The 19,399-nt window shown below is 43.4% G+C and overlaps 1 protein-coding gene across 1 annotated transcript in view; it reads left to right on the forward strand.

The window, feature by feature from the left end:
• Window positions 1-7,797: 7,797 nt before the first annotated feature.
• DAPK2 (death associated protein kinase 2) overlaps window positions 7,798-19,399 on the forward strand; it is a 49,723-nt gene continuing 38,121 nt past the window's right edge. Inside the window, exon 1 of the mRNA XM_083183491.1 lies at window positions 7,798-7,929. The gene's annotated coding sequence lies outside the window, so the exon portion shown is untranslated. The remainder of the gene's footprint in view (window positions 7,930-19,399) is intronic.

The raw sequence follows: 19,399 nt of genomic DNA on the forward strand, positions 1-19,399 counted from the left end.
ATGGTAGAACTGTTAAATATCAAACCCACATGTGAGATTCGACTACCATTGCAAGAGTGTTCTAAGCAGTTTATCAGCTTACTCCTGCATTGACACTGCATACACATCTATGCAATTCAATGTCTGTTCCTTAGATATTTGTAGATATTACAGGGCATTGATATCAAAGATAAAATTCCAGCAGTCGTTAGAAATGGACGGCTAAATTGCTTTGCTGAGAATTACTTTTTGAAAATGTTTTAATTCTAAGGTTGATTGTGAATGTTTTTATTATACAGATGAGGTATGGTTCTTACTTAATAGTATTTATTTTATTTTAAAAACAAAACCGGTATTTAGTTGTGTCCTACACTTGCCTTCTTTAAAAACATGTTTACATTTCTGATCATGCAAAATCAGAATGAAGAAGACACAAGACAACTGAAAGACTAAAATGTCCTTAGATTACTATAGGTGTGTCTAGAAACGCTAGGGGCTGATGTTTTTTTTTTGTACACCCCATTTTTGCGCATTTATGGGGTATATTCAATTATTGTCAGATCAGACACTAACTATTCAATGCAGCGACCAAATCCGACTGTCGGACTTGGCCGCTGATTGATGCTCACCAGCCTGGGACTGGGTGAGCACGTCCACGGTTGCTGGGTAAGCTGCCCACACCCGGCCCGGCAACAGGACCGGTGATTGATGTGGGAGGGTGCGGCAGGGTGAGCTGGTTGGAAACGGGGCTAAAACCTGTCGGATTTGGCCAAGTTTCTGACAAAAGCAGGTGGATTGGCGGCTATTCAGTCAATCCACTTAGTTTTGGACAGGTCGGAACATTCCACATTGTCTAAAAAAATAAAATAAAAAAAGCAGCCAGAATAGAATAGGTTGGAACCCCTTCCGACCAATTCTAGTTGGAAACTGCCGTCTTTTCAACAAGACGGCAGTTCCGACTGGAATTGGATATACCCCTATGTCTTTGTAGATTTGTGCTTATACCTCCTTACAAAGATGGAAGGGATGTGCGTTAACCCAAATGTGTCCCAGTCAGACTGCAGAAAAGATGCATATTGGCCCATCAGCAGGTATATCACTTGTGGGTGCTCAGTCTCTGGATTATTATAATGGGGTAAGACTTAAATTCCTGTCCCTATCCATTTTTAAAGATTGTATGTTCTCAATGTGTTTGTGGTAGTTTTTTATACAGTATGCTGGCTTTTCACACACTACCATAAAAAAGGCAAAGGAATTGAAACTATAAACTAGATACAAGCAGGGACTGATGTACATTGCTTCATATTTGTTGGTGTTGTACAAGCAATGATGACAACAGGCTGCCACATTTGGCTGACTGCGTGCATCCTGATATCTCTCTAGTGTGGTTGCTGCAATCTTTTCTCATTGTAATCTGATGACACTTTTGCACATATGAGGAGTGTCTGATGGCAAAGGAGTGAATACATCTCAGATGCCCTAGGCAAATACCTCTGAACTGTCCCGATTTTCCAGCGAGACAGTCCCGCTATTTGGAGACGATGTCCCGATATGCCTCCCATGGGTATGCAAAAGCTTCGATAGCTATTGTGCTTCCTTGTGATTTCCTCTGTTTCTGTATGTGTGAAAGATGTAGTTTCACTCGTTTCCAGCAGATGGCAGTGTTTTGGCTACACACGGACTCTAGAAGATAGATAGATAGATATAGTGGCAGGGTATCCAGACTGGTCGTAGACAGACACATCATAGATCATCTTATGGTTGACAGTTTAAAGGTCGACACATAATAGGTCAACAGGGTCAAAATGTTGACATGCATTTTTTTAAAATAAATTTTCAGCCGTCATGTGCCGGTATTTCATGCCCTACCATCCACTAGGACGTGGAGGAAGAATAGAATAGTGTGCCGAGCGCAGCGGTACACTTAGACAGTGTCCATGTCAACCTTTTCATGTTGACCTTTTAACCATGTCGACCTTTTACAAGGGTGTTGCCCACAAGTGCTGGGTGGTGGCTTCGCAGCACTATGCGAACACTTTCAGTGCTTGAGCTTTAAATCATTCGCAAGAAAAAAGTGACTCTCAAGCCTCGCAGGGCAACAGCTTAGTGGACCTACGTTCGCAAGACCAATCCGCACACACAATAGCTAAAATACATGTACCTGCATACAATACTCACACATGCACCATACAAGTTTCTCTCCTTAACCAATTACCTAACCACATCTACTCAATGCAGGCCCACGGTAAGCACACTATTGCACTTTAACTATGCCAATATAGATTACAAACATGGGGCTGATGTATGAACTAGCGTTTATGCACTTAATAGTTTACTGGGGGATTATGTTTTTGTAGATGTACTAAAAGCGTACCTTTGCAATCCCCCCCAGTAAGTAGCATCCAGGGCTATGTATTAACAGCTGCCTAGGTGTTAAATTCCCCCGGCCGCTTTAGCAGCTCAGGGCTAGCGTTGTCCTATCCCACTGCGGGGACAATGCTAGCCCTGCTGCTGGCTCCGGGCTGCGCAGGAGAACTCATAATAAAAGCGAGATGTCACGCATGCCCAATGAGAAGGGAGAGCAGGTTTTAAATGCACATACTCAGTGCTGTGGGGGCGCCGATAAGGAGAGCCGTTAACGCTGGGGATAACTGCTCTCCTTGGCGGCGCTGGTGGTGTTAATACATCAGGCAATAATGGGTGCCCGCTTCTCCACGTTATGCAGGAGAAGCGGGACCTGTTATTTTACAAACGGATCAATAAATCTGCCCAATAAAAACTCTTTTTTTTTTTTACATTTATAAAAAAAAAACATGCACTTATTTTTTTTAACATTCATATCCACAACATCTGTAGGACACATCTAATTTGAGTTTTGGAATTAATACATGTAAAACACATTACTCAGCCATGTAGTAAAACTTTGTGCATAATTATAATTGCCCACTAAATAAGTAAATGAGTTCCAATAAACAGCATTTTAGGAGACAAATTTCATTAAGTAATGGTTGGAGAATGGGTTGGCTGCGTGCGTATAGTTAGAGTTGCAAATTAATTCACCCACAGAGGATGTTTGTACACACACATCTGTTGAGCTTGTGCAAGTGTGCAGATAGTATAAGACCACTCTCATTTGGGTACCGTTGCGAACACACGTTTGCATGTGGTATGAGCGTCAGCTACGCATAGTGGTGACACAGCTACACATTGGGATGTAGGAGGGGCCCAAAGGAGCCAGGCACCTATGCTAAAGTTTCAGAGAGGCAGGCTCCTCCCTTCCGCATCCCAGGATTCCTCAGTTCGGTTTACGTGCCCACAGAAATGTGTGCTATGCTGAAGGGCTGCCGCTGCAGCCCGAAGAGAGTTAGCTAAGATGTTTATTTTTTCTTTATTTTTACACTATTGCATAGAATCCTCACACAGTGTCTGGTCTCTCTGTACTGCTCTTTGACCTCCTTCAAAAACTTATTTTTCCTGGGCCCTGGGGGATCCAGGCGCCGGCTCCTTGTGGGTAAGGGGTACCCTGCAATTTCAGCTGCCATCTTGGATTCAGGCTTACAGGCTGAACTCTGCGGAGGTTGCAGCCTGTCACAGGAGCCCAGAGGCATGGGCAAATCCAAGTGATCCCCAGCCAAAGGGAGGCACTGGGAGGAGGAGGAGAAGCTACCACAGGAGCAGCTCACGGGGTAGAAGGCACCAACAAGCCTCAGACCCCGCTGTAGCAGGAACTTTGGTCTATTCCTGCACACTGTTTTGGCACCATTCCTTCCTGGCTGCGCGGAGCTGAGAAGAAGATTCTGGAAACTGCAGAGTGACCTTGCTTTCTCCTGAGCCACGCTACCTCACTGACTTGGTCACCCAGCAGACAGATAAGTACTCTGGCATACATTAGCTTGGTACTTTAGCCTGACATTGCACTGTGTGTTTTATTTTTGTGAAACATGACAGAAAGGATTTCTGCTGGGAGAGGGGAGGCAGCGCTGGCTATGTTAAATTGCTGCAAATTGTGTGGGCTAAATTTAACTCCTGAGCAGATGACACAAGGGGATATTTGTCCTGTATGTGATGCTGTACCCAGTGGAGCACATGCTCAAAGGGGGGGGGGGGGGGGGGGGTGCAGGTGTTAGACAGAGAGATGAGTTGCTGAGATTTCCAGACCATTGTCATCCTCTCAACAGTCTATTGGTTCTATTCCATTTCCCAAGTGGAACCTGCACTGTTACAAGTAATGCAGGATACTGCACAAGGGATTCAAAAGTTTAATACCCTAATTGAGCAGTTCTCTAATGAACCTGAAGTGTCTTCTAGGCACTCCTTAGCCTCTCTTCCTATCCTTAATGTGGAGTCTGAGAAGGAGGGAGAGTGTCGGGCAGAGATGTCCTGGGACCAGAGGGAAGATATGGAAATGTCTGTCCATGGTATAGAGGATTCCATTCTGGCTGTTAAACGGGCATTACATTTGTCTGATGTGGATAAAACTCAGATGCTGGGAGTGTTTAAAAGGCAGTGCAGAGACGTGGTCACTTTTTCCTCGGATGAGGGCTTGCAGGATTTACTTGGAAGACGCCCGATAAAAAAACTCCTTATGCTAAAAAGGTTTTTGAGCCTGTATCCCATGCCGGAGGAACATGTTAAATTGTGGGAAATGGTTCTCTCTTAGTAGATGCCCCAGTTGCTATGTTGTCAAAAGCCACGGTTCTATCTGTGCAAGGGGGTGCTGCATTTAAGGACCGGTTGACAAAAAGCTAGGGTTGCTTAAAAGCAATGTTTGAAGGTGTGGTTAAGACCGGTGATTGCTTCTGCATGGGTGTCCAAAGCTATGATAGTGTGGGCCAATACGTTGTGTACTTTATTACAACCAGATTCGGAAGCCTTTGCTTTCGCGGAAAAGTTAAAGGCGGCTGCAGAGTATACTTGTGAGAGGCAATCAAAATGGTTTCAAAAGTATCTGCCGTTTTGGTGAATGCACGGAGAGTCTTGTGGCTCAAGGCCTGGGAGGCTGACAATGAATCCAAAAAGTCCTTGGAGGCTTTGGCCTTTAAGGGTGAATTAATTTATGGTCAGAATGGAAGTCAATGTTAAACAGGCAACTGGTGAGAAGAGCACTTTTCTTCTCAGTCCGACAGCCAAACAAAGTTCGGCAAGGTTTGCTGCCTTTCGTTCTTCCTTTTGGCCCTCTTTTAGAGGAGGTGGATTTGAGTATCAAATGTCCTGTGCGCCTTCTTAAGGTGCCCATACACTAGTAAGATTTATCTTCAGATCTGGCTGGTTGGAACAAAAAACATGGTTATGGATGAGTGACAGTTTTTCAGTTTTCCAGCATTTCCAAGCAAATGGTCAACTGTCATTTGCTCTCATCCATAACCATGTTTTTGTTCCAACCAGCCAGATCTGAAGATAAATCCGCATGTGTATGGCCACCTTTAGGCTGCCTTTTCGTTATCACTTTAAGGTCTCCCTCAGACCTTGGATGTATACGGAAAGTGGATAGGTGTGATAATTTCAACAGGCGCCAGACAATAGGTTAAAAATAAAGTTCCAATTTATTTATACAAAAAATCATATTCTGGTAAAAAAAGATACTTATAAAAGATAATGTTTCTAAAAAATAACAGGATGTTTCCTTACCCCTAAGGGTATTTGGAGCCAGCAAGGGATGGTATATGGCAGGGATGCAGTTCCGGTACAGGATAAACCTGAAAGGGGTTCCTCCAAAGAGGTTCCTTCCTACACCGTTGCCCAGAGAGGCTCGCCTCAGAACAGCCCTTTTAGGGGCGGCGTGGTTGTTCCTGTACCATGGGAGCAAAGTAAGAAGGGGTTTTATTCCGTTTTTTCCTTAGTGCCAAAGCCAGACAATACATTCAGACCAATTTTGAATCTGAAGTCACTAAATCTCCACTTGTGGGTGGATCCTTTCAGAATAAAATCCTTGAGGTCGGTTCTGTTGAGCCTAGAACAAGGGGAATTCCTAGCATCTATGGATATCCAAGATGCGTATTTACACGTTCCTATTTGCGTAGAACATCAATCCTTACTGCATTTTTCAATAGGGCACTTACATCTGCAGTTTCAGGCACTTCCTTTTGAACTGGCAACAGCTCCAAAGGTATTTACAAATATTATGGCGGTCATGGCAGCTGCCCTCAGACTAAAGGGTATAGTGGACATATCATATTTGGACAATCTTCTGTTCAAAGCAGAGTCTGCAGAGAAATTACAACAAAACCTGGCAGAAGCCATTCGGTTTTTACAGGACCACTGGTGGATTCTGAATCTACAAAAGTCTCACCTGTGCCCTGTTCAAAGACTTCAGTTTCTAGGGGTCATATTGGATACACATCTACATCATGTATTCCTTCCAGAATTGAAGGCCAGGGACATCTGTCAGTTAGTCTGGACAATTCTGATGTCACCCGGCCCATCAGTGTGTAATTGCCTGAAGTTACTGGGAAAGATGGTGAGAACTTTCAAGACCCTTCAGTATGCCAGATTCCATTCTCGACTGTTTCAATGGAACATTTTGACATGTTGGTCGGGAAATCCCAAGACCCATGAAAATAGAGAAAGTGATTTTAACTCCAGAAACCCGGACAGCTCTGCTTTGGTGGGGTCGCTCTCTTCAGTCTTGGGAGTGGCTGGTGGTCACCACCGACGCCAGTCTCAGGGGTTGGGGAGCAGTGGCTCTGGACTTGAGGTTGCAGGACCTATGGTCCAGGGAGGAATCTGTATTACCGATCAATGTGTTGGAATTGCGTGCAGTCTGGATGGCGTTGTCACAAGCGGAAGAGTTGCTGAAAGGTTCACCCATTCGCATTCAGTCAGACAATGCTACGGCTGTGGCATATTTGAACCACCGAGGCGGCACGCGAAGCAGGATGGCAATGAGGGCAGTCTCCCGGATTTTTCAATGGGCAGAGAGCAATGTTCCGGCCATCTCTGCTTTCTTCATGCCAGAAATCCGGAATGTGGAAGTGGATTTCCTGAGCAGAGAGGAACTTCTGGAAGGAGAATGGGTGCTACATCTGCAAGTCTTTCAGGAGATTGTAGCTCGCTGGGGCCTTCCAGAAGTGGACTTGATGGCGTCCAGGTACAATTACCAGGTACGCAGATTCTGTGCAAGGACCAGGGATTCACTGGCTTGGGCGATGGATGCCATGATTGTGTCCTGGAATGTCAAGTTGGCATATGTATTCCCTACATTCCCCATGATTGCCAGTGGGATGAAGAGGGTGAGATCACAAGGGACGTGTGTCATCATGATAGCGCCGGACTGGCCAAGGAGATCTTGGTACTCCAGCATTCTGAGGTTGTTTGCAGAGTCGTGGCGTCTTCCTCTACGGCCAGACCTGCTCAGACAGGGTCCTTTCTTTCATCAAGATTTAACTCGGCTAAATTTGACGGCTTGGCTCTTGAAACCTCTAGCTTGAAAAAGAAGGGATTTTCGGATGCTGTTATATCTACCATGATAAATGCAAGGAAACCGGTTTCTTCAAAAAACTATTATCGAGTTTGGAAAACATATTTATGATTGTATAACATCGGCTGCAATCGCATCGCATACCATCATATGTATGATGGTATGCGATGCGATGGGCGCCGTGCTAGGAAACAAGTACCTTCACAATAATTATCTGTATTTGGGTTCAATAGCTACAATATTGAACGTCCATGTGTGAGGGGATTTTAGTTTATTGGCCAACTTCCTACAACACAGTAATTCGTGCTTCAGATTAGTGGATAACAGAAGCGTCATGCAAAACCTGGCATGACCACTGGGCGGCGCTGTTGTTCCGTGACTGCAGTAAATAGGGCGAGGGGGAGAGCGCCCCCTGACAGCAGTAGCAGTGATATAGTGTATGTGCGGTGACAGACAGCAGTCAGTGGGAGGGAGCAGGAGACAGTCTGAAAGTTCTCTAAACTCTCTCCGGATCATACTCACTACTCCTGGAGGTAAGTGCTATTCTCAGAGGAGATCCGTATCGTGTATACACCGGGGTAATGTCATTATGCCATTGCAGGAGGTAGCATCATTCCTAAATAGTGGGGGCACACTGCAGGGTGGGAGAAGAGATTCCAGTCCTGGAGTGGGGGTGGTGGGGGTTTGTTCTGCCGCCCCGATACTACAATGTTATCTTACCCAAGAGTAGATGTATGTCACGTACTGAGTCTATATAGGTATACTTTAATTATAGGCTTATTACTGTTATATAGTGCATTTACTGTATACTCCCTGTGTGCTGTACGTCACATTCTGTCATATACTGTACAGTCAAAGTTAAAGCGTGTACCTGGGGCACCTATATATCTGTGCAGCCTATACTGTACCCAGAACAGTGCAAATGTTGCCTTACTATTCCTCTTTTGCAAATCATGTATTAATATATTGTTCTATACTGTATCCTCCATTATATCACAGCTAATAAACTGCAGCCACTTATCATTTGTTAGACACATATTTAGGATTTGTTTTATGTTCCAAATAATACCCAAGTACAACCAGGGCTGACTTTCAGGTATAAACTGTGTGGTGCTGAATCAGTTACATGTGTGTTACTTGTGGCTATACTGTATGCGCACCAGATTTACAGATTTTTATTTACAGCCCAATATAGTTGCGTACAATAATCAATGAGCCTGGCTGACATTAGCTGCCATTTCTATGCAGTTGCAATGTGAACTTGCCACCTTGGCAACCCCAAAGCATATATTATAGCTCCAAAAAGCTCCAATCACTATATGAAATGTGTTCACATTCTACAGTGTGCTGGTTTTTAATGGGTTTTTTTCTCAGACCTATATGAACACTTTACCAAAAGCCATACACAGAAACAGTCATTATGTCTATCCCTTTGTAGCATTTTTAGATTTGCAGAACATGGCTACAGTATGTTCCTCTTACAGAACCACAGATAAAGCCTGAAGAAGAAAGTACAGTACAATAGTGATCAGTCCCAAAACTGCATCTATTGTGATCCTTATAATATCACTGTTTGGTAGTGCTATGTTGTGCTTGGAAGTTCCAATGTTCATAATTGTTTATAGCATTGATAGACAATCTGACTCACTTCTGCTGCCACAGTAAATTACCCTCTAACCTCCAAAAGGGATGCAAATGATTTATAATCTCAGTAGTAAATGAAGTGAACTCATTTAGCCAATACAATAGGCCGCTATTTGTAGTAACATACCAGAAGGCATTAAAAAAAAAAAAAAGTGCTACAAACTAATATGTTACAAAGAAGAAAGGAGCTGGTGGCGTCAAGTGAAGGCTTGGAGTACCACCTGTTACCCACCACTGGACTCAGTCCTTGCTGGGCTATAGTTATGCTGCAGTGTCACACTTTACACTGATACCTAAACAAACAGCGTACCAATAAACAATAGGGTGTGTTCTGTTTACTGTTTAATCTATGCAGTGGTATCATTTCTTCTGCATTCATCTTTTAACATGGCTGTCTGAATTTGAACACAGGAGCAACCTTCTGGGCAGATATGAAGTATTAATGATTATTATTATTAATTTAAATGTGAACATCAGATGCTTTGTTTCTGTTGATTTTTGTGGAATAGGGTGTGTGAAATGAGTTCAATTAACAAAACTTCCGCCTGTCTCCTCCACCCTGGCGTAGTGGTTAATTATTTTCTGTTTATATTTACCTTGCAAGTGATCTAGTGGGTGTCTGGCAGTGGGCAGACAGCTTCAAGCTGCCAGCCTGAATGGATTTGACAGGTGGTACCACACCACTCGCATGTGTTATTGCCACGTGCTTCACTGAAATCCTAATAGTACGGTGTGTTATAAAGTGTGGCAAATGCCAGTGTTCAGACAAGGCGCCAAGGCTGTCCCTTTACTCTGTAAGAGTCTAACTCAGTGTTGCAAGACTGGCAGAAATGAGTTTGGCTCTAGTCTGTAGGAATAAGAAGATCCCAGTGTTTGGTAGTATACATGTGTTGAGATCCTTTTGATGATGTATGTTAACATGTGGTGGCTTCTTTTTGGTTATGTCACACAGCATTCCTGAACAAACGGCTAAGCTTTACTTAAAAATATGCAAGCAACAAAAATGTGCTGTAACCTATAGCAACAATCTGTAGGGGGGGTAAGCAAAGCATTCCAGCAGAAATCACTTGACAAACATGCATATTTACATTAGCCAATGACCCGCAGTGGGTGACTCTGCAGCACAGCCTTTATCTGCAGGTAGATCAGGGAAGTACTGGAGCTGCTGCACAGATAAGCCGGGTGCAATCTTGTGCTGTCTGAATGCAGTAGTATGAGCAGCAATGACTAGTGTTATACTGTATATACTAATGGATTTACTTCCTGTGGAATATGTAAAAAAAAACAAAAAAACAGTGCATTGTTTGTTTCCTAAGTGAAGAGATTTTGATTGCAAGCTTCTCAGACCATTCATCCCTGACAGAGAGCAGTGCACTCTGGAAGCCTGCAGTACAAATCTATTGAGTGAGCCAATAAACACTATCACTTCAGCTGTTATCATGGTACAATATTATGTGCTAGCAAACTGTGCAGTGGTTACCAAACTGTGTGTCCCGAGTCACCCAGGGATGCCTTGGGGCAATTGCAGGTGTGCCTTGGATTTGTGGTCCAAGACCAAACCAATTAAGGGGCATACAAATGTTGAGATGTGTGCTAAACGTTTGTGCTGAGTAATTTAGGGTGGCAATTTCCCGGTGTCTAGACCTCCCATACATTACCCACACACATGCAGCAATCTGTGCTAAGCTATTTTTTTTTAAGCAAAACAAACAAACTAGGCTTATTTAACAGGTTTTTATTACAGGAGGGGGAGCAGGGCCGGCTCTACCATTAGGCAGCTTCAGGCAGGGTTGTAGTGCCACAGAGTGCGCCTATCACAAATTGAAGGATGTCTATGAGGAAGACGTCCTTGATGGTGCAGGTGTCAGATGTGGAACTTCTAAGATGCCACCTCCACGCTTTCAATTGAAGGTGGATATTTGTGGCAGAGTGGGGATAGATGAAGAAACCTTACACTGGTACTAGAGGGGAGTCTGAATTACCCCCATGACAGATCTCATTGTGGATTTCACGCCGAAGGAAATAATACTGAGGCTAAGCAAACTCAAAACAAATAAGTCACCAGGGCCAGATGGGATTCATCCGAGGGTATTAATGGAATTAAGGGATGAACTAGCTACCCCCCTAAATTATATCTTTAGCAAGTCACTATCGTCAGGTATAGTACCAAAAGATTGGAGAATAGCAGAGGTAGTGCCAATATTCAAAAAAGAAAAAAAGGAAGATCCCGCTAATTACAGACCCGTTAGTTTAACATCAATTGTGGGTAAACTATTTGAAGGATTTTTAAGGGATGGTATCCAGGAATATTTAGATCATCACCGTCTACTCAGTGCTAACCAACATGGGTTCGTGAAAAATCGTTCATGCCAAACTAATCTACTAGGGTTCTATGAAGAGGTTAGCAAAAACCTCGATAATGGAAATGCTGTAGATGTGATTTTCCTAGATTTCGCTAAAGCATTTGATACTGTCCCACACAAGAGATTGATTAATAAAATGGAGAACCTAGGATTGGGTGAAAATATCTGCAGATGGGTAGGGAATTGGCTATGTAATAGAGAACAAAGAGTGGTTGTGAATGGTGCCGTATCAGATATGATACCGGTACTAAGTGGAGTGCCCCAGGGTTCGGTTTTGGGGCCCATTTTGTTTAACATTTTTATTAACGATATTGGGATAGGGTTACTCAGCAATGTATCCATCTTTGCGGACGATACAAAACTTAGCAAAGTCATCAAATCACCAGAAGATGTCACCATGCTTCAAAATGATCTTGCAATTCTAGATGAGTGGGCAAAAAAATGGAAGATGAGGTTCAATGTAGATAAATGTAAGGTTATGCACCTTGGGAGACACAACCAGTGTGCAAGTTACAACCTTAGCGGAGAGGAACTGGGTAATTCCATACTTGAAAAGGATCTAGGAGTCCAAATAGACAGCAATCTAGGATGTAGTGCCCATTGTAATGTAGCTACAAAAAAGGCCAACAAAATTCTGGCATGTATTAAGAGGGGAATGGAAACTAGGGACTCAAGGGTAATTATGCTACTATATAAAGCATTGGTGAGACCTCACCTAGAGTACGGAGTACAGTTCTGGGCCCCACACTATAAAAAGGACATCATAGAATTAGAAAAAGTCCAAAGGCGAGCAACAAAGCTTATTAGGGGAATGGAGAATTTAAGCTACGGGGAGAGATTAAGCAATTTGGGACTATTTACATTAGAAAAGAGACGTTTAAGGGGGGACATGCTCAACATGTACAAGTATATCAAGGGCCAATATAAGGAACTGTCACACACCCTATTTTCTACTATAAAGGAATCTAGGACGCGAGGGCATGAGTATAGATTAGAAGAAAAAAAGATTTCATTCAGCTAGTAGAAAGAATTTCTTTACGGTCAGAACAGTCAAACTCTGGAACTCTCTTCCCAGAGAGGTGGTAACGGCTGGCTCATTAAATGCGTTCAAGGCAAAGTTGGACAAACATTTACTGGAGAAAAACATCCATGGGTACAAATAAGAAATATAATTTGTCTGTAAAATACCAGAACCTACCAAATCAGCAATGGATATCTATACCAGGTTGAACTAGATGGACGCAAGTCTTTTTTCAGCCTTACCTACTATGTAACTATGTAACTATGTAAGAAAATAATCTAAATCTAATGTAAAGACCTAAGATGCCCATATGGTAAACAATATGGCCGATCGGAACGACCAATCATTGAAAAACTTACCGTGTGGGCTTGATGACGATCCGATGCCCATTCATAAAGTTGCTGATCCCTTCAGCAGACGAAAAGATGAATGACTTGTTGTGCAGGATCATGGCCATATCATTCCAAGTGTAGTCATCACGAAATATGTGGCCATGTCACGGTACCAGCATCTCTTCCTCCCCACACTGCATCCCGTCTCCGCACCCTGCCCCTTCGCACCCCAGACGCTGGCAGACATAGAGGGCTCTCTCAGCCAATCAGCAGCCGCCCTATTCATTTGAAATCCCCCTCCCGCCACCGGCTTTTCTCTCAGTATGCCAGTGCCTGGGATGCAGAGCAGCAGACCCCGAGCACCCCTGATCATGGCCACACTGAACGATTGAGCAAACCCTCTGATTGTTGATGTCTGGCCATGATCAGGGGTGTTCTGGGTTTCAAAGGAAATCGGATAGATATCGGATCCGATATTTATCCGTGTGTGGGCACCATTTACTAAGATGGGCGTTCTATTGAAGATGGGATGTTGCCAATAGCAACCAATCCAATTCTACTTCTGGTAGAATCTGGTCTTAGTAAATTCTGGAATCTGGTCTTAGTAAATTTACTCCTAGTTGTAATTTCCTATAAAATGTGTTTTTAAGTAAGCATATCTATTCTCTCATTTATGCCCTATAATAAGGAGTATACATAAACAATTAAGAACATGCAAATATAAATGAAAATGAATTGATGAAAGGAAATTCAACATTTAATTTTAAATAGAAAAAAGTTATTCTAAAGTTACTGGGTAACTTCCACCTAAAAAAATAACATGACTTTATGTAAGTAACTATGATAACAATAAATGGTACTTGTGTATAGTATCACGGCGCCCACTAAGTAATTTGCTTTGATGGAAAATCGCATCGCATGGGCCATTTTAAGGGGCGTGTGATGCGATGCAATTTTCCTATGTAATTTATTCACTGCTCTCTTAGCCCCGGGGGATCGCATCGCATGCCATCGCATGCGATTTTATGGGGTGTACAATGCCATTACATTACCTATACAATAATACCCCCCACACTATCCATGCCACCCTGAAGCGTGGCGGCGGCGGCGGTACGCGTCCTCTGACCTTTTCATACCCCTACTATCCACGTCTGCGTGGAGTTGATTTTATATAGTGTGGCGAGCACAGCGAGGGGACGCGGAATACATGTAAAGTAATCCGCGTCCCCTAAAATATGTCATAAAATGATATTATTGTATAGCTAATGTATAGCATCACACGGCCCTTAAAATGGCCCATGCGAAGCGATGCAATTTTCCTACGGTGCCATACGTAAGAAACTTGGGCGCCATGATAATACACAAGCACCCAATAAATTCATTGTGAAAGCCTGTTTGCAGGTAACAGTAGTAACAGAGATGCTTGCCCTAATGCTGGGCATACACTAGGCCCTAGTGACTAGGGCATCTTCTCCCCTTGGAGAAGTCACCCACGATCCCTCCTTGAGCCGCCCGGAACCTACCGGGGCATCAGGATCGCATGAAGTTCTTTTGCATGTGATATATCGCATGCGATCCCAGCCAAGCCTGCCCAGCACGTAAACAGTCCAACAGAACACTTCTGCAGCTGGTGCGACTCGCAGGCTCCGGCACGATGCTCACGGGACCGCACATTACATCGGACCTGCTGTCATTCCCCTGCAATTTGGATGCTTTACGGTGATCAATCCCATGAAAAAAACTCTTGTACTCTAGGGTGCCGTGATTCAAAAAAGATTGGGAACCCCTGCCCTAGTGTATAGTTGCCTTTAGTAGTGAGGGGAAGGGGATTCCAGGCCATAGGAATTCCTACTTTACACCAGAAATTCTGTGTAATGGTGTGTACACACAGGTACAATCTGAATGAGATTTTGACTTTATAGTCAAAATCTGATCGGGATCGCATGCAGATCGCGTGGGTTTTTTACCCTTACGATCCCGATGCGCGTTCACGTATTGCAAGCAGAAAGTCTTGGCTGCATTGACTCTATAGTGCATATCTGCACTATATAGTCAAAGTTGTATGCAGATCACATGCATGCTGTGCGATGCCAACCCGATGCGATCTGATCGCGTCAGACCGCATCTCACGGTACTCTCACCGTGTGTACACACTGTAAAACTTTCAAAAGCTTTATATCAAGCACCACAGACCTTGTTTTTTTCTCTCTCTGTGAAAGCAAAATATTTGTGTAGGATTTATATGGGTTGTTATATACTGTATGTAGTACTTATACATATATAAATATTTAGTTAAAGGAAAAGATTAATTTACTATTGTCAAAATCTTGGCCTTTAGCAAAACATCCCAACATCATGTACAGTACGCCCACGTGATAATGACCTTTGTATCGTTACGAGGTGCGGTTCACATAAAACTCAGATGTCATTTATGCAGTACGACTGTAACACTGTTTAAAGCAGAAACATGTTTTGTATTATATATACTGTAGTGGTGATTTTAATGATTATGGTCATTCAGTGTATTAATGTCATACATTGATCTGTTAAACTGATGAGCCCTATTGCGCATCGCCAAATATTTCTAACCTAGCCTATATTCTAGAGTTTATATAGAAGTGTGAATGGGTTAATGATTATCATGATATGATTTGCTAAATACAGTAGTGATATGATTTTATACAGGATTGGCAAGTGATGAAATGCTACTTTCATGTAGAAAATCTTACATTCTGCTTTGGTTTGTCATTGGCACATTAGTCATAATGTAAGAATGTATACCTGTTCTAATGTGTATTCAGGTATGTTTACAGTGGACATTTCTTTCAAAATACACATGTTTCTGCCTGTGTAACTGGGCTGGCAGAAGGAGATTCCGTGCTAAAGAGAAAGTGGAAGCCTTAAGATTGCACAGCCTGCAGAACATCTGCTTGAAATCTGCTGTTTTCATATGGCTGATTGCAACTAGAATTGCCATGGAACTGGTGAAGTAGAATCTCAGGAGTAAAGTTGGGCACACAGTAGACAGTGGTGTCATGTGTGACGGGACCCAGCATACTACACACTTGCTGATTCCGTGCATGGTTATTAGCAGTGAGGGGGGCGGTGATGCAATGCTGGGGCCATGCTGCATTCTGTATTATGGGACTGGCTGACTATCCTCCGTTGTGCTTCATGTACAGACGATGGTGGACATCGCTTACAACTTGTGGGAGTGCGTATCGTTAACAATGCAGCGTGTACACACTAGACGATTTTCGGCATAATGTAGGTAACGATGGCAGTTATTGTGAATAATCATTTAGTGTGTATGCACATTTAGAGGAAGTCCTGCAGAACAGTAACCATACAGGTGCACATATTCGCTGGGTAACGAGCAGGTAAAAGCCGCCCTGCCGATCACACGCCCACCCACTGCCGAATCCCCGTACTACGCTCGCATGCGGCTGCACAGATAAAAATAATTCAATGGTCGCTCACCAATGGTGAGTCACCATCAAATTATTTTTCCTCCGTTCGGTAGACTAGCCTTACTTTTCATATGGCTGCTTTTGCCGAATTCGTGGTGTGCGCTGATGTCATGTCACGTCATCCGCCTGCCCCAAACAGGGATGGACACGCCTTCGTTCACAGGGGCATGACCAGCGTTTCCACCGTTTTCTGTCAATCATTTCGCAAACACCCCGGTGTGTGAGAAATTTGCTGAAGGCGTTCACTTCGTTCAGGTTGTTCTGATTTATTGCCACCTTAAGAATACTGATAATCAAAGGGCAGTAGACAAGAACTTGACAAAGATAATTATGGCCAACCACACTCCTCCATTCTCTCCATTTAACCAGCAGCTCTTGCTTGAGCTGAACACATTGCAGAGACAAATTCCCTGGGGTTGTTGCTAAACAAGATGTATACTGTGTGTATAAATCAGAATCAGAATCAGAATCAACTTTATTGGCCATGTGTGCTTGCGCACACTAGGAATTTTTTGTGGATTTTACAGTGCAGGATCAACCAGGGAGGGGAGGGGGGGGGACATTACATACATTAAATTGAGACATTATATGCAGGAAACACATGCCTGCCGAGCTGCACAGCGCCTAGGCAGCCAACAGCGGCGCCACTGGTCGTTGCAGCAGCCGGTAGGTAGCAATATAAGCAGGGACAGTACAATACCACACAGGGAACATATACCCGCCGAGCTGCACAGCGCCTAGGCAGCCATCAGCGGCGCCACTGGTTGTTGCGGCAGCCAGTAGGTAACAATATGAGCAGGGACAGTACAATATCACACAGGGAACATATACCCGCCGAGCTGCACAACGCCTAGGCAGCCATCAGCGGCGCCACTGGTCGTTGCAGCAGCCAGGTAGGTAGCAGTATGAGCAGGGACAGTACAGTTATCACATAAGGAACAAATACCCGCCAAGCTGCACAGCGCCTAGGCAGCCATCAGCGGCGCCACTGGTCGTTGCAGCAGCCAGGTAGGTAGCAGTATGAGCAGGGACAGTACAGTTATCACATAAGGAACAAATACCCGCCAAGCTGCACAGCGCCTAGGCAGCCATCAGCGGCGCCACTGGTGGTTGCAGCAGCCAGGTAGGTAGCAGTATGAGCAGGGACAGTACAGTTATCACATAGGGTATCAAATACCCGCCAAGCTGCACAGCGCCTAGGCAGCCATCAGCGGCGCCACTGGTCGTTGCAGCAGCCAGGTAGGTAACAGTATGAGCAATACATTGCAGTTTAAGGCAGAGATAGCTTAGGCAGTACAGTTATCACATTGCAGTTAAGGCAGAGATAGCTTAGGCAGTACAGTTATCACACAGGGGACACAGGTTATATATGGTTGAGTATATATATATACAGACAAAATACAGACAAAATCTCTTATGCCACGCTAATTATAATATCTAAAAACAGTTGCCAGTAACAGTTAGACCACTACTAGTGGGGCTCCACAGTCCAAATATACCCACAATAGTGTTACAAGGCACCCTACTATGATAAAAGGTAACTCCTGTAATTCCTGTTCTCCTCAGAGTCCAAAAATTTTCCTGAAAAAAACTTGTTAGAGGACAAGCTTCCTATTGCAAATTAGAGGATCTACAGAAGATATTATCCTCCATTATATCTAACTCTAATTGGATCCCATTTGGACCACAATATATGCGGAACTTTATTTAGCAGAATAAGGGGGCTATCTTAACCCCATTTAAAAGGGATTTCACCTAAATAGGTGGTAGACCCAATACAGAGGGGATTATCCATCCTACCAGAGGGTCAGCTTATAAGACCTACTCTATACAACTGGAAGAACCCTTGCTAAACCTATCAAAGATTTGTTTAAAACATTTACACCCCTGGATGAAACATTAACCAACGCGTTTCGGCTCGTTGTGAGACTTCACAATGAGACGAAACGCACTGGGTTTATGATTCAGCCATAATCTTGAGAAAAATACACCTCTGACAAGAATCTGATATGGAAAAATAGTTTTCAATTATTTTTTAATAAGCGTTTTATGTATAAAATTCTTGTGTATGAATTATAAAGTAAAGAGAGACAGCAATTACCTTTTATCATAGTAGGGCGCCTTGTTACAGGATTGTGGGTATATATATATATATATATATATATATATATATAAATTTGGGATGCAGGGTCCGGCACTCACGTTTTTGGTGATATCAAATGCTGCGGTGCCTTCCTAGGAGTATTGGCTCTAGTATGTAGTGCTGTGAAGGAGGCGGCACTCACCAGTCTTGCTTTTAGTGAAGGTAAAAAGCCTTTATTGCCCGACGGCGTTTCGGGTAGACACCCGTTATCAAGGACATATAGGTTAACGTTTCGGTCCATCCACGAACCTTTTTCAAGACCACCTTTCTGCCTCCTCAGTTTGGCAGAAAAGGGGTCTTAAAAAAGGTTTGTGGACGGACCGAAATGTTGACCTATACCCACTGTCATGAACTGTCGATGTTTGGTATGTAATTAAAACTGCTTCTACAAACAAGTCTGGTGAGCGCCCCTTTATTTGTCTGCATATATATATATATATATATATATATATATATATATATATATATATATGCATCCTGGACTATATACTGTATATAGTCCAGGATGAAGGCTATGCAAGCCGAAACGGGCATGTAGACTGCTGTTCTTTAAGGCTCTCTGGCTGGGAGATATTTCTTATTAAGTAGCCGATTGCAGCACCCACATACCAATATATATATCTTCCTAACTTCCTGTGCTTCTCTTGCAGTTATCATTCAACAAGGACAGCCCACATGTGTAACATTGCTCATGTTGGGAGTGTCTGCACTTATCTGACTACTAGGATTACCTCATATGAACTGTTGGCTTTATAATCAGCCTGACACTCAGTGATGTAAATATGAAGCAACATGATATTACTTAACTGGTTGTATGGAGACATGAGACATATGTGCCAGCCAGCACCATGCAGGTTTATGCCATTGATATGAAACTCAGGGTTGGCTTTTACTCAATATACACCCTAGGCCCCGGAGTCTATGCAAGTCTCCGAGGATGTCTGCAGAGAAGACCTGCACATGCGCATATTCACTTATGTGCAGATCTTCACCATCAAACTCCATGTATGAACGTACGAGGGAGTTTGCA

This window comes from Crinia signifera, chromosome 4, assembly GCF_055691185.1.
Source record: "Crinia signifera chromosome 4, ASM5569118v1, whole genome shotgun sequence".
Classification (NCBI taxonomy): Eukaryota; Metazoa; Chordata; class Amphibia; order Anura; family Myobatrachidae; genus Crinia; species Crinia signifera.